General features: G+C 40.7%; 1 long non-coding RNA gene across 2 annotated transcripts in view; it reads left to right on the forward strand.

Annotated features, from left to right (window-relative positions):
- The first annotated feature begins 1,164 nt into the window (after positions 1-1,164).
- LOC138106776 (uncharacterized) overlaps positions 1,165-17,077 on the forward strand; it is a 126,576-nt gene continuing 110,663 nt past the window's right edge. For both annotated transcript variants that reach the window (XR_011149099.1, XR_011149098.1), the window contains exon 1: positions 1,165-1,499. This is a non-coding gene — a long non-coding RNA (uncharacterized lncRNA). The remainder of the gene's footprint in view (positions 1,500-17,077) is intronic.

Consider the following 17,077-nt stretch of genomic DNA (forward strand, 5'->3'; position numbering starts at 1 on the left):
AAATAACCGTAATTTTAGAGAAAATAATGTGTTGCCATAAAGGTGCTCAAAATTAATGCCGTGCTAATGCAGGCTAGAAATGAGGAACATGGTTCTAACCATAAGGCTAACTAATTGTTTTAGCATTTTGCCCAGGAGTTTGCTAGATTCTTTGTCCAATTTCATAATCAAGATTGACAGTCTTTTTGGAAGATGCCTGAGTCCACAAGAAATAACAGGCTTCATTCAGACGCTGTCTGAAATAGTATTATTATTATTATTATTATTGTATATTCTGAATTATGCAGAAGACAAGAAGACACTTTTATGCTTTTCAGTGTTGTTTTAAGAGACAGTAACATCTCTTACTACCTCTTGGGCAATAGTGTCGTTTCATTGGAGTCAGTGGCAAAATTCCCCACAATGACAACAGAGTTTACGTTTTACCACTGACTCAGCCTTAAGTGCTTCCTTAACTTAGGTGGCTGTGTGGAATAAAACTTCTCTTTGAACCTTAATTGTATAGGTGGAGGTGGTAAAGTGTTTTGCCCAGAAATTGGACTTCCTTCCTGAGTGTTGTAGTAATGGCATCTAAATGCAATTCCAATTCAGTTATGAGGAAGAATAGCCCTGTAACACTCCTCAATCTCTGACTGCTTCAAGCCTTAGGCCAGGGACATTTTCAAATGCCTCTAGTACCTGTTGTACTGAGGGAGTTTACTATAATGCATTTAGAATTTCTACACAGAGATTAAGTGGAGTGAGAAGGCATTCCAGACTTTCTTTGGCAGAGAGGTCAGATAATTTCTTCAGATCCTCCCTGTAATCACAGTAGCATTTAGGTGATTGTGGAGGTCTTTTTTATTCATTTTAGGGTTTTGTGGGGTTTTTGTTTGTTTGTGGGTTTTTGTTGGTTTTTTTTGTTTGTTTATTTAATTAATCTTACACTACACAATGAATTAACATTTCAAAATAAGACTAGTTTTTTTTTCTTCATTATAAATCACAAAAGAGGAATTGCCTCAACTGAAAACCCAATTAAAACCTACTGCCACCATGGCTCAAGGGGTTCCTGAATGCATGATAAATACTCTAGTGCCCTTTGACTTCCAGTTAATAGGTATTTAATCTATTACCCTATTTAAACCCAGCTTCAGGCATGCTCTATAATGATGATCACTCACATGTGTTGCTTGGCCTATAAAGATGAGAAGCTCAACTTCTTTTGTGGTAAAGTCAATAGGAGGCTTGTAGATTTGCAAACTGATGCATGTACATTTGCAAATGATGAGTGTTGGTAGCAGCTCTTTCTCTTCTTTGGTGTATATTAACTTCTCAAGCCTTGGCTTAAATTGCATATTGCCAAACAAAAGTAAAGTTACTTATAGGAGCAAGCTTAGTCTCTGAGAGTGCTGGAAGGAAGGAAGCTCATCTGCTGGTTGTGTGAGTTGGCTCTAAAGTACTGCTGCACTGAGTTTGTGCACTTGACAGTGGTCCCGTCAAGAGAATATACTTCCATTGTAAGTTGACCATTATGTTCATATGCTCAGCTCTGAATAAGTATTCCTTCATAAATGTCAGAGGAGAGAACTGGGTCTTGCCAGCATCTTTAATATTTACTGCTGCCTCCATCTGTTGCTGCTATGATTTCCTCTCTTGAGATGCAGTTTGTTTTGACTCTTATTCCTCTTGTATGTTAATTATGTTCATGCTGTGCTCTTATTGATGAGGAAAAAGTTGATATAGAGAGGTCAGCAAAGAACTTGTTCTTTTTTACATGTATCTGCTTTAGTAATGTGGGGGCATTCTTCTGTTATAATTTTTGCATGTTTCTCTGTGATCCTGATCTTGGAAACTATGAGGAAAATTACGAAACACCTCTACTAAATTCAATTAATGCTAAGACAAATTGGAGTTTGCTATCAGTTTTTGTTTAATTGGATCAGATATTTATATCTATACTTCTGGTGTCTTCTCTCCCTAGAACATGTTACCTGTTGGACTGTATGTTTACTTAACAAGCTTTAAAGGTGTTTTGCAAGAGATACTGGGTGCTGTGCTCTAAGGCTGTGGGGGAAAAATGAATCTGAGGTGCTTGATGTTGATTCCTGACTGTTTTGATTGTTTCATTTATTAAGGGCACATCTTTGAGGGAAGGGGTTCTCATACCCACTGTTCTTGCACCTGAGAACATCCCAAACTGTGGGTGGCACTGAGATAATTACTGCACTTCTCAAGAAGGAAGATGTATTCCCAACTATGTGTTCATACGTCACAGTAGACATTTAGCTCAACAAATAGCCATAAATAGTGTACTCTGTGACTTGGGATTGCAAACTGAGAAAAGATGCAGCTACGGAGACTTATTTTTTTAGCATTTTGGGTACCTTGGCATACGTCCTTCAAAAATACATTCCATCCTTTTGCAGCACAATTAGTTGGCATACAAATATACTCTGTGTCTGGTGTATTTTGAGTGAGATGAAACTGGAAATGAATAGAGACAGTGATAGAAATAGGACTAAGTGGTTTGATACCCATGAATTTGGAGGCCTGAATCAATCTATCCTTTGTTAAATTACCTGATTGTATACTGTAGTGATTTATCATTATGTGTTAGTAACTGTACAGCTTTATGGAAATGGATAAATGCTATCCTGAAGATAGGAGAAGCAATGTCCAAAACTGAAGGTTCAAATTGTTCTGAAATCCATGGAAATAACTCAAGATTTTTATGTTCTTAATCCAGGGAATGACTTAAGGAGTGGAAAATGGCTGGTAGCTTTATCAAGGTCATCTGAGGTGATGGCTATTATAGATGGCATAATTTATGTTCAGCGTTACACAGGCTTATTAAATTCTGTTCCTAAAATCTGATTCTAGTCTGCTTGATACTGACACTGAATATTACAGTAAATTTTGATAATCCACACTTCCATTCAAATCTGTTGCTGCAGTCTAGTGGGACACAGCAGTTTGCAAAATATTTGGAGTGTACTTACAAATCAAGTTCACTTTACACTAAGACTTACACAATTTATCTGATATTTATGTTCCAAAAATGGTTCTGCAAGACATGGTTTAGGGTCTGGTGGTCACATTTTTATATTCATAAGAGCATTCCTTTTCCTGGGTATGTAGATGCCTTGCAAAAGAGGAAACTGCCTACATTATATAAGTCATTACACAAAAATTGCTCTCAAATATTAGTGAAGGTAATTTCATCTTGGTGTTTTTAAGGAGAAATGTGTAAGAATACCCAACAGGTTACCAATACAATGATGTCCTAATCCTAGAACCTTTGTAGCTAACTCTTAAAAACATAATTTTTTTCATGGCTGTTTCATCAGGGAGGAGTCCAAAAGTACTCACTTGTATAATATCCCTCTTTGGAGTAAATTGATATAGCTCTGCTTGAAAGTAGTAGAACTTAGATGAATCTCATCTTCTGGGACTTGTGGCCATAAAGCCAGAAATTCTCTGAAATGTGAACTGCATAGCAACACCCTTCATCTTGCAGAGAGGCTTGTGATTCAAGGTGACTGGACCCTGAGTATTGTTTCAGAAAAATGAAGCAAGCCAGGGATTGGCTTGGGCTACTATGGGGTTGTTACATCTCACAGAACTGAAATACAGCCAAAAGTTAGAAAAGACTGACCCGTAGTTTAACAAAATTTTCAGAATACAGTGTCAATGTTGAGCAGCACGTGTACCATTAAGTATCTTTTCTGGAATGCCTGCCCAAGAAACTTGTGCTAGGGAAAATTCAAAATGATCCAGAGAATATGCTTTTAGTATGAGATCTACCTAAAAATGTGTGTGTGACAATACAGACATCTACTTATTTGGTCACTTTGTTCGTGTTCCAGCTGGGTACCCCAAGTAGTCTTAACCACATCAGAAATTTGTGGAAGTCATCTCATTTCATACCAAGCAAAAGACTCTTTACCTCGCTGTTGGAGCACTCCAGGGACCTTATAAGGAAGGGCTGATGATGAGCAATGCTGTTTGACTGATGTGGCTCATCGCAAGCAATGTGATCTCTCTAAGGGAGGAAGCCTTGATCAAATTTTCTTCTTGCTATGTCCTCTGGTGCAAGGCACTATATTTGGGAATTGCCTTTCTTGTCTGCTGACTCATCCGTGTTAAAAATAAAAGGACATTAGGCTTTTTTTAGACCAAGGAAACTGTTATAATTTTTATAGTACTTGGCATCTCTTAGTAACAGAAGCAATTGTCTCTGCAGTTCCTAGTACTTCTATAAGATAGTGTAAGGTCCCTTCCAACACAAATCATTCTCAGGTACATGTCTATCAGTAAATAAAATGGTCCAGGTCCTTTGCTGTGTGGTCCTGAGGGCAACTTGGCCTGGCCTGGCTTTTGTCTGTAGGGCCACATGCATGTCTATGCCCATTTTTCCCCACTATCCATGCTGCATATGAGAAGCATGCCCTGTGGCTATGTCCTTAAATTGTGGGGGACATGAGTCAAAATGGGGTCAGTGTGACAACAAGCAGTGTCATGAGAGGGTGTTCATATCTGTGCCCTTGCTGGATCACTATTAGAGACATGGCTATGGGGGGATGGTAATGAAGTTCCAGGTTCATGCTCCAGAGTTGTTTGTTCAGTGACATCCCACTTCTGCTGTTTCCATGTTCTGATCCACATTTTCTGTCTGAATCAGAAGGAACTTGACTTTCTCTCAGCTCTGAGCCTAGAGGAACTTATCCATCAGCTGTGGCTGGAGAAAATAGCCCTCATGGTCAGAGTGTAGTGGAAGGAGCCTTGAAGGGCTCCAACACTGTTTTGTTTGATGAAGCATTGGCTATATGAAGCGGAAGGTTGGTTTGTCTCCCGAGGCCTTTGCATATTTGATTTCTTCACCAGTTATACAGAGGTATATATCTTTCCCTTGCTAAGATGCTTGTAAATGGATCCTAGTCTGACTTAGTAGACCTGAACACAACTTACTCCTCAATTGTCTCACTTTTTAAAAACCCACTTTCATAGTTTCTTCTGTCTCTTGTGTTTGTTAAATTCATTGCTAATTGAGAATTAAATTGCTTAATTGCACCAAGATTTTGCCTGAATCCTGGAAGTATTGAAGTTATAAATTATCTGGTCCAGGCCACTGTGAAGTTATAATTGCATTTTAAGAGCTCAGTGGTTTACCATAGAAACATCTTTTGTTAGGCATTAACACCTTCCTCAGGTGGTGAGGTCACAACAGGGCATTTCTCATTGCTTTCCTCTGTTGTCTGCTTTTAGGTTCTGCACAATTTAATTTTTTGATGTGGGCTGATATGTTTACAGGCATACCATTTACCAATCTTAAATAAGATGCAGTAAATGTAGTTTTCTTTTGAAAACACCTATACTGTGTTGTGTTAACCTTTTTCTCCCCTACATGTGAGAGAAGAATATTTAAGAAGAATATTCACCCTGCGGCTTAGTGCTCGTCTTATGTTTTGTGTTGTTCAGTAATGAGTACAGATCTCACCTGGGCTAATGCAGAGGTTCCCATTTCCAATGGTTCAGGAGATATCTTCTGGAAGATCTGGGAGCTAAATATTGTAGTGTTTGTACATCAGGAAGAATGTGTAGTCATGGTCACTTAGGACCTAGTTTCCAAGCTACAAAGCAGGTGCCAATGAGCCTTGGTAAGAATGTGGTGGCTTGTCAAGAACACGGAGACTGAGCTGGATAACCAGGGTTGTGTCTGGCTTGAGTGCATTTGTATGACTGCAGTCACACCTTGGGATTGCAACGGGGCATCTACTCTGCTCTAAGCACTGTTTTTTCAAGGGCGCTTTTCAAAAGGCCGAATCAAGTTCCTCCAAACTAGAATATTTTCATACTGGAGTGGTCAAAGAGTGAGTCAAAGCAAGTCTGGTACCGTTAGCAGCTACCTCATAAAGATTTTAAGAGGATCATCTGTATTATTAGAGATTATAAGGATGGGTGTCATCTCAGAAAACAGGGAAACAGCTGAGGCCTGATGTTTAAAATGGTTGAATAAAACTGAAGGGGAAATGGGAATAGAGGACCTGGAGAAGAGCTAACACAGACAAAGCTATAACTAATCATCAGTATGATGCTCTGTCACAGGGAAGTTGCCATTCCAAAGCTTCTGCACAGTACCGTCATATACAAGACAATATTCCTCTTGGCAATGTTGGGGCATTGCTGAATTCTTATGATTAGTCTGGAAATATCCAGAGTGAGAGTGTTGAAGATTCAGAGGTAGTAAAACTAAAGCTTAAATATGCCCTTCAAGGCAAGTTTGGAGGTATTGTGCTCTGTTTAAAGCAGTAAGTGAAGTTGGGGCATAAGATTTCAAGACTGCTACAAAAATGGGGAAAATCATCTGCCTGCTAAGACTGCAGAGAACAGGACATAACTGCACAGCAAGAGTTTCTCTTGAGTAATAGGGACTATTTTTTAACTGAATGCAGCTATACAGTTAAATATAGTTGTTCTTAAAATTATTATTCCAAAGAAAATCTTTCAGATAGACCACCTCCGTCAGGTTTTATTCTATAATTAGTCCTGTCCTACTTTTTTTTTTTTTTCATGACTAACTCACACAGGAGCTATTGGGAGGAAGGCGTGCTTGAAAATCCCCTGAATTACATGCTGAGCTGCTGATCTGTGAAAGCTCATACATGGTAATGGGATTTAAATGCTTAAAATACCCCTGAGAAATCTGAGTATGAGGCCTTCCAAGGCTTTAGAACAATGAATGAAGAGCCCTGAATTTGAGCATAAATTGTTCCTTTGTTTTCTGAAAATGGAATTCATAAAATGCTGAATATCTCAACAGGCTGTTCTAGCCCCTTGAGATCCACCTCTATCTCCTCAGACACTGTCCTTCCTGTGGCACAGGTGCCTAAGTGTCTGATTCGAGGTTCTCAGTCCCATGTACTAGAATAAATTGATGTATGAACCATGGAATGTATAAAAGTAAAGATTTGTTGATTCTTATACCTCATAGGTGCGTTCTGAAAATATTGTCTCATTGCTTCTCACAGTGGATTTTAGCACAACTGTCAAGGACTCCCCAGTTCCTGTTCAGACTGGACTAGTTTTGAAAATACCCGGTTTGCAATAAAATTATTATCCTTCTCTTTTTGGTTAGTCAGCTTTTAGAAATGTGTGTCCTGCAGTAAGAGAGTTTCTCTGCACACAGCGAAGATTTTCTTGAGTTGATAGTCAAGCATCTTAATATTTAAAGCTTGTGGTTTTTGCTTCCTTTTTTTCCCCCATTCTCAATAAGGGCTATTATGAACATGACCAATGCCCTCTAATACCACTGACCCACTGCATTTCAGTACCTGCATACAACTTGCTCAGCCCTTCTATGTAAAACTTCCCAACCCTCCCACCTGCTCTGCATCAGATAATGAATTATTTCCAGCACAGAGTGAATGGCTTTATGATACAGGAGTGACACCTGCAAATCTGTAGGCTTTTGATTTTGAGCTCAGAAACCTCTAGTGTAAGAAATTAAGTTGCACACGGCTTTACTGTGATGTTTTTAGTGCTCCCTGGACCTGGAGAAGGATGGATGATGTTCTGCCAGCACTCCATGACCTCTTGCCCACTGAGCCCCTGTGGAACAGGGAGTTGTACTTCGCTCTGGTCCTTATCTGTGAGACACTTGAAACAATATAAGGGAAATATGGAAGCAGGCCTTGAACAAATCCATTGACAGAAGGCTATATGGATATGAGGGTATGTGGTACCAGTCCCCTGAAAAGCTATGTTTCCTTTCTTGCTTTATATGCTTTAAGCAACTAGCTTCCCACTTCTCAGGCAATAGAAGAAAGATGTGAATTTTAGTAAGTGAAAGTGGATACAGAACTATGTCCTTTTGAAAATTTAAGCACTGGAATCTGGCAATGCATGACCTTGATCATGAAGAGGATTTTGAGTAAAGCTTTAAAAGTGAAATGAGAATGCAGTTTTCCTCAGCAAAAGAAATGTAAGGCTTTTGTAGGCATGCAAGTGTTTACAGCTAGGATGCCTTTGAGATAAAAGATGCCAAAAATGACGTGATGGATGTGGCAGTGCAGGTAGCCACAGCTTAGTCTGAACTGCTTGAGGCTGGGTTTAATACTTCTCATATAGCAATACTCTCTGTAGCATAAACCATGCTGTCTCCATCCCCAGTAGTTTGCAGCACAGCTCAACTGCACTGTAAGGAGTGTGCACATCCTCTATCAAAGTCATTTGGCTGGTAGCCTCTCTGTTCTTGGTGATTAATCAGTCTTGTGTGTGCCAGCCTCAATCCCTGACACTTTCTACAGAAGAGGCTTTTAATGGAAAAGGTGTTAACAGGAAAGGGCAAAAACACGAAAGGTGTTAACTTGGAATTTTGTGTTTTGAAAGTCAAAGGGACACATGTTCCTCCTGTATTCGCAGGAAAAACAATTAAGAAAGTAACCAAAATCAATTATCCATATGATAGCTGCTCCTTAAGTTCAAGGTTAAGTCGACCACTTTCTAAATTTAAAACAAATGCATGCAGCCTAAATGTGATGAAAGGGTAGGTTGCAGGCTGTACAATATATCAAGAACTTGTAATTTACTTGGTTTACCTAAAGCAGTGCATAAAATCCAAGTCCAGATGGTTAAAACTGCTACTTAGTTTGTGTTTGCTTTTATATATATATATATATATATATGTTTTATATAAAAATATTTTTAGGAGTTATACTGAATTCCCAACTGCTTTTGAGAAAGAATACCCAGGAGGAATTTTCCATAACTACTGCATCTTATTCCAAGGATGTTGGTTTTATAGAAACCAGAGAGAACAGTGCTGTTTCTATATCTTTTTGAGATATTTAGTTCACTAGGATAATTTTCAATTTCATTGCTAGCTTTGAAAAATGTAGTCGTAAGGCCTTCTCGTTCAAGCCCTGTAGTGACATTCTGTTTTCCTTTATTGCTGCTTTCTGTTCTTGGAATTTGTAGAATACAAAATTAATCTTTGTTGTGATATTCTGGTTCTGTTACTTAGTGAAAATCTCTTTTGTCTGACTGCTACGTTTTGTTCTGTAAAATCATAAGAGGCTAGATTCTTGGAAAAGCATGAAATTGAGATGTTAATTATATCTTTTAAATTGTACTTGGATATTACCCCTCCCCCCCACCCTGCTGAAGAGATTTCATGTTCTTTGAGTCTTTATGCACTTCAGGCAAAATGCTGCAGTAACATTAAGCTCTGTAAAAAGGTTCCACTTCATTACCCAGAAAATAATTAGTGAAGTGTTAGATACTACAGACATACCACTTTTTGCAGTTACCTTGACACTACAAATTCTACAACTGTTTCTAAGATGGTGGTGTTCATCTCACTGAGCATTTGGAGGAAACCAGTGTGGTTTATGTGAAGCTTGTGAGTTGAGGTGGTGGTGTGGTTAAGATCCCTGTGCTCTGCCTCTACTTGCTTTCCTCTCACAGCTGCAGCAGCAGTGAATGAAGTAGAAATTATATTTAGTTCTCCTTGGTGAGTCAGAGGCTGTTAGGAATGACTTGAAGGAAAACAGCTGAGAATATTGAATTGCTGACCAAGCCCAAATTGGTAATTGTCCTGTGACTTTACCAGCGTATAGAGAATAACTGAATGTCACAGGATAAACAATAGTACAAGTGAAACCACTGCTCTGCTACTGAAGCCCTCTCTGTCATTTCACTTTCAGGATAAACTCTGCTTTTATATTGGCCTGGAAGGGAACAGACCACCTTTCTGCAGTGCTGCATTGGAGCTTTTTACATCCTAGTCAGAAGTTACATGTCCTGCAAAACACACAGGGAGACAGCAAGTTTTTGTTTTTTGAAGTGTGACAAGATGCTATGGATGGGATAAATGGTGGCACCTTGCTTTTTGTGATGGAAAATCTAATTTCCGCTGAGAAATGGCTTGATGCTTCTCACAAGGGGGGACTGGTGGGGAATGTGAAGCTCAAGGGGAGCCTTGTCTGTAGTGACCATGAAATGGTGGAGTTTGAGATCCTTAGAGTGGCAAAGAGGGAACACATCAAGCTCACTACCCTGGAATTCAGGAGAGCAGACTTTGGCCTCCTCAGGGATCTCTTTGGTAGAGTACCATGGGATAAAGCCCTGGAGGGAAGGGAGGACCAAGAAAACTTGTTAGTGGTCAAGGATCACCTCATCCAAGCTCAGAAATGATGCATCCCAGCAAAGAGGAAGTCAGGCAAAAATGCCTGGAGACCTGCAGGTACAACCAAGGAGCTCCTGGACAAACTCAAACCCATAAAGGCAGCCTACAGAGAGTGGAAGCAAGGACAGATAGCCTGGGAGGAATCCAAAGAAATTGCCCAAGCTGCCATGGATCAGGTTAAGAAAGCTAAAACCCCAGTAGAATTGAATGTGGCCAGAGATGTCAAGGGAAACAAGAAAAACTTCTATAGGTATGTCAGTGATACAAGGAAGACTAGAGAAAATGTGGGCCCTCTCTGGAAGGAAAAGAAAGACCTGGTTACCCAGGGCATGGAGAAGGCTGAAGCACTCAATGACTTTTTTTCCCTGGATCTTCACCCGCAAGTGGTCTACCCATACTATCCAAGTCACAAAAAGTAGGAACTGGGAGAATATCAGGTTGGAGAACATCTGAGGAACCTGAAGGTGCATGAATCCATGACACCTGATGAGATACATCTGTGGGTCCTGGGGGCAGATGAAGCAGCTAAGGCATTATCAACTGTATATGAGAAGTCATGGTGGTCTGGTCAAGATCTCACTGACTAGAAAAGGAGAAACACAACCTCTATTTTTAAAAAGGGGGAAAAAAGGAAGACCCAGGAAGCTACAGACCAGTCTGTCTCACCTTCGTGAAGAATCAGAGCCTCCTGGAAACTCTGCTAAGGCACCTGGAAAACAAGGAGGTGATTGGTGTCACAAACAAGTGTGTTTGAGATTGCTTAAAAAATCATCAGCAAGGGTATAGGCAAAAGTAAGATTTAATATTAAGTGACACAGCACGACAAGTTCATTGGCAAGATTCACTCTATGACTTACAGGACAGCTAAGGCACAACAAGGGAAAGGAAGCAACAATGAAAAAACCCAAACAAAATCCAGGCAATCCAACTAGAAATGAACCGAAGACTACCTAGGGGGGTGTGTGTGTGACCAGTACCAGTGACAAAAGAACAGTTAGGGCAGGGATAAAAAGAAACACAGCCCAAAAGCTTAACAACACTTAAACTTAACAGTACTTGAACTTGACTTATACCTTAAGCCTAGTAATTTAACATGGGAAAAACACTTTACTTATACTCAGCTTAATTTATAACTTAATTTATAACTTAACTGTAACAATCTGAGAGAGGAATAACACTTAACAACATTTAACTTAATTTATAACTTAACTGTAACAATCTGAGAGAGGAATAACACTTAACAACATTTAACTTAATTTATAACTTCAAAGTTATACTTAGCAACTTGACAGAAGAACATTTAGCTTAGCTTATAACTTATGTTTAATAACTTAGCAGAAGAACAACACTTAGCATTTAAGTAAGCTTATAATTATAACTTAACTTTACTTACAGGCCTGGATCATAGATATCTGAGACACTTAAACACCTAGAAAGCAGTATTTCTCTCAGATTTCCTATGGCATATGTGTAGGGCATGCATGCAGATAGAAACAGTCAGTGCAAGCAAGGTACCCATGAAAAATTCCCCTCAGACGTCAGTGAAATACTCACTTTGGATGCTTTTGCATCTCCTGATGGGCGAAGGATCAGGCCTTGAGGAGTGAGGTATCAGCCCAGGACACGTCATGTTTTGGTGATCCTCCAGGTATAGCAAACCTGGGGGTTTTCCCCCTCTGAGAGGGGTCCGATTCAGAGGGAGGTTGCTGGTCGCAGGCCCGCTGTGGTGCAGGAGAGCTCGAAGTGCCCCATTTTGGACCGCTGCTTATAGGGTAGCTAGAGAGTGGGCTTTAGTCATAACAAAGTTTCATCATGGCCACAGTTTGGGTTGGCATTTTCTAAGTGTGAGAACAGGGATGTTGTGCCATTCAGGCAAGAGGAGTATTTTCCGAGGCTGGTCATAAGGAAAACAGGAGCTTGTTAGCAACAAGCAGGAACCTGGGAGCAGTGTTTCTGATAAGATTGAAAAGAGCTGAGGCCAGGTGCTGTTTTCAAGACCAAGGCCTAACAAGCATTTCTCAGATCACACTGCACCCTGGAAAGGAGGAGGTGGGGGGAATGCACCACCACAATTGGTGACAGCCAGCACCGTTTCATGAAGGACAAATCATGACTGACAGGTTTGGTGGCTGTCATGGTTTGACGGTGGCTGTCATGGTTTGACACTGGCTGAATGCCAGGCACCCACGAAAATCACTCGCTCACCCTCCTCTGCCACAGCTGGGCAGAGGAGAGAAAAAATTAATGAAGGCTTCATGAGTTAAGGACTGGGAGAAAACACTCCAAGGGCAAAACAGGCTCAACTTAGAAGTACAAAGTGGATTTATTACTAACAAAATCAGGGGAGGATAACGAGAAGCAAAATAAGCCCTTAGAAACACCTTTTCTTCCCCCAACCCCTCCCTCCTTTCCACTGACAGTGCAGGGAGACAGGGCAAGGGGGTTTTGGTCAGTTCATCACCTGAGATCTTCTTCCACTGCTCAGGAAAAAAACTGCTCAGGGAGAGAAGTCCTTCCCCTGTGAGACCATGGGGTCCCTCCCATGTGAGACAGTTCTCCATTAACTTCTCCAGCGTGGTTCCACTCTCATGAGCAGCAGTACTCCCAAAACTGCTGCAATGTGAGTCCCTCCCATGGGCACATAGTCCTCCCAAAACTGCTGTGGTGTGGGTCACTCTTCCATGGGGTGCAGTCCTCCAAGGACAGGCTGCTCCAGCCTGGAAGCAAGGGCCCCCTCTCTCCACTGAGCTCCACCTCACCAGGCTGGAGAGAAGGGGGCGTGTCTTTCTCTGACCCCTTGTTTTATAGTGCCTTTGCTCTGCCCACAGCCTGCCCCTTCGGTTTAAGGTGATTGGTGTTTTCCCTTTGACAGATTATCTCTGTCCACCAATGGCTCATCCTTGTCAGAGGGGTGGTATTAGTTGAGATAAGGATCATTAAAATTCAGGTTGCCATGGAGCTTACAGGGTAATGGCTATGGGGGCTGGGCTGTTTGTTGGAACTGGGGTTTTGAAATCTGCCTTGGAACCAAAGTACAAGTAAAAACACCTAAAAAAGTACTAAAATACATCCAACATCTTAAAACACGTGTAAAAGTATACAGTAAACACAGGAAAGATAACTCTTATGGTGTACAAGTGATTAATGGAACTTGATTTTTTTGGTACCTGGGCTGATGGGTTAATTTTAACATTCAATTTAAAAATATTTAACTCAAAATTAATTAATTAAAGCACTTAATATGCAAAGACCAAGCACAAATAGGGATTTCATGTATGACATGGTGCCAAGTGGCATTCCTCAGGGGTTTTTGTGCGGAGAGCAATGCTGTGTAACATCCTTGTTGGCAGTATGGACAGTAGGAATGAACATTCCTGCATCAAGCTTGTTTATTACACCAAGCTGTGTGGTGCAGTTGACATGCTGGAGAGAAGGGATGCCATCCAGAGGGACCTTGACAGGCCTGGAAAGTGGGCCCATGCAAACCTCATGAAATTCAACAAAACCAAGTGCAAGGTCTTCTACTTCCGTTGGGGCAATCCCAAGCACAAATACAGGCTGGGCAAAGAATGAATTGAGAGCAGCCCCGAGGAGAAGAACTTGGGCATGTTGGGGGACAAGAAGCTCAGAAAACCAACTGCAACCCCCAATACTCCACTCTCAGGGATTCTACTTGGAGTACAGCATTCAGCTCTCAGGCCCCCAATGTAAGGGTATGGTCCTGTTGGAGCAAGTCCAAAGGAGGGCCAAGAAAATGATCAGAGGGCTGAAGCACCTTTCCTATGAAGACCAGGCTGAGGGATTTGGGATTGCTCAGCTCTGAGGAGACCTTATTGCAGCCTTCCAGTACCTAAAACGGACTTACAAGAGAGCTGGAGAGGAACTTTTTACAAGGATGTGTAGTGATGAGACATGGAAGGAGGGAATGGCTTCAAACTGAAAGAGGGTGGATTTAGATTAGATTTTGGGAAGAAATTCTTTGCTGTGGACCAGATTGCCCTTAGAGGTTATGGATGCCCCATCCCTGGAATTGTTCAAAGCCAAGCTGGATGGGGCATTGAGCAACCTAGTCTAGTGACCCACGGCAGGGAGGTTGGAACTAGATGAATGTTAAGGTCCTTTAGTCCTTTCCAACCAAAACCATTCTATGATATGAGTAATTACATAGATTAGGTATATTAGGTAGATCCACCCAACCCTGTGTGAAAGATTGATGTGAAATGTTGTTGTAGGTGTGTGTGCGCCAGTTTTACACTGCTATGGTATACCAGTTTAAATTCATACCTTGGATTATACAAAGCATGTTTGATCTTGCCAAAAACAAAGCCTCCTAATTATCAGTGATATTGTCAACTATGGAAATCATCGTGTTCTGGTAAGCAGTCCTGAATGCAGAAATGTTAAAACATAGCCATTAGCAAGTCTGTGATAAAAGCTTTTGTACAAAGCTTGATGCATCCACGGGCTTATAACCTGTAAATTGGCAGGGATTTAGAAAGGAGAAGTATTTTTACAGGTGACCAAGCCAGGTCATAGTAGAAAGCATTCAAATGAAAATAAGTAGTGTAAAGGCAAAGGCTGTTCAATGGTGGCTGAGGTTAAGTTAGGGATGTGAACCTTCTTGTTCTCGGGCAAAAGCTGTCTTAAATTGGTTGAAGGAGAGGAGAAACTGAGCATCATGTAGCAGCCAGGCATGGAATTTCTTGCATCTTTCTCTAAAGTGCATATAGATCTGGATTTGACTCCCCTGCAGATCAAGGCAGACTACTTCTCCGCTGTGTACTGAATGTTTCTCTGTCCCTGTGTGGAACCTCCAAACAGCATGCATATCTGTGTTTTATTGCATTCAATGTTTTCTAGTCTAATTATAGTTTGATTGCTTCCCAAATAAGTCTGGGTCTGCTACTCATTCTGATTCACCACTGTAAGCTTAATTATTTGATGTTCTTAGTAAACAGACACTCCAAGAGACAATTGGTGATTGTTTTAAAAGAAATCACATCAGGATTTCAAGCTATCAACATAAATTCTATGGAATATGATTGTGTCATCCTTTATCCCAATTTCATACCTAAAGTTACCTTAAAAAAATACAATCAATCCCCTTATACCCAAAATTCATATTCGTAACTTCTGCAAGTTTTAAATGTTCAGCATGCATCTTCAAAATTTTCCAGTGTAAAACAGTTTCTGTGCATTCTTCATCACGAGGCAGACTGTGTGTTGTACATCTTTATCACAATAGCATCTTTGACAGCAGTGTGACTCGCGTATTATTTGATGGCTAACGTGAAGGTAACTATTTAGTTTAATTTATAGTCCTAAAATCTTTGAACATGCCATTAAGGTGCATCCATATGCTTAAAAATGTAAAAAGGCAAGACAGGCAGTTTGCCATGTTTACAAATTGCTCTGGCTACTGCAATGTGCCAAGGATGTGCAAAAGAGTTAAAGAAGTGCTGTTGTGCTTTTTACTTCTGTGGAACACCTTATATTTGTGATAAATGTTGGCAGGTTTCCATGGTTAGGGAGCTGTTCACGGCCACTGTCTAGCCTGGAGCTAATTCTATGGATGTTACCATGGGCACTGATGGAAGAAAATTCATATTGAATGAAAGACCATCACAGAAAAAAAGCAGGAGGCAGAAAAGGAGTGGCAATTATAATTGCATTAGAGGTCAGGAAGGTCTTGTAAGTGTGGAAGAGCTGTGAAGCTGTACTGGCATCATATAGTACAGAAATATTCAATGTATATATGCTGTGACTATAGAAAGCGTGAGGAAATAATGCTTCCAGCCCAAGAGCAAGTCTATGGCTGTTGTCCTAATCACCTAGGAGCTGTGACTCTTAAGGTTACAGCAATAGAATAAAAAAACTTCATGTTGTTCTCTGTAGACAATATAGAGTGTGAGTGTGTGTCCCTAATTCTCTCCTTTAGGAATATGCTGCCCATATATATAATCAGATTTAAGTGAAGCATGGAGCATGTCATCTTGGAAGAATTACAACACCCAGGCAGCTTCATTGATGTGAGCAGCTGTCTTGGCTGAGATGTGGACAGCACATTTGATAAATAAAATAAAAATAAAAAAAAACCTCCCTTCCCCTCCAGTTCTCCCCTGCAAAACCCAACCACATGCACAAAAAAATAAAATCCATATTCTTGCACATTCCTTCAATCCTAACGCTGCTGTGCATTTTTGATTTCCCAATATAATTTAAATCTCATGGAATTCTGCTGGTATTTGGATATAAGGTATCAAATCCTTATGGTATTGGGCCTTGGCAATTCCCTTGGGCACCAGTGATCCTCCTGGGATTGGGTGTTATTGAGAGGATTAAGGCCACTGACTAGGATTTCTGATGTACTCATTTTCAAGGGTAAAAATGCACGTCAGCAAGGTTTAGTTCCAAACTGCTCATCTTTCAGAGCCAGCACCTCTTCTGCCTTCAGCTTTTCCACTTCCCTCATCCTTGTTTCCTGACTCAAAATCAGTTCACTCTTTTTTGAGGTGTTAGGAATGAGAGCTACTTAATTCTTTCTTCTTGAGTACCTATGAGTTGAGTTGCTGTGAAGAACACAAACTATCCAGTGAAGAATGCTGGAAGCACCTGCCAGCATGGGTGGTATAAAAGAGGAAAAGCTGGGATGAGATCCAGAGACTATATGTTGGGAGGATTTTGAAAATTATGTTCTGTGGAGAGAGGTGGCAGATGGCAATCCTTCACCCTCATGCATTTTCACACTTCAACCACCTTGCTTTTGTTCACAATGACAAAACCTGAGTGGTATCCTGACTCCTATTTTCCTTCCAATGAGCACCTTATGAATCTCGTTGTGTGAACCAAGTGGGCCTTGTTTGTTGTGAGGACTTGGGCACTTGACTCTCCTGGCTTTTCGTGATTGGC

This window comes from Aphelocoma coerulescens, chromosome 2 (assembly GCF_041296385.1).
Source record: "Aphelocoma coerulescens isolate FSJ_1873_10779 chromosome 2, UR_Acoe_1.0, whole genome shotgun sequence".
Classification (NCBI taxonomy): domain Eukaryota; kingdom Metazoa; phylum Chordata; class Aves; order Passeriformes; family Corvidae; genus Aphelocoma; species Aphelocoma coerulescens.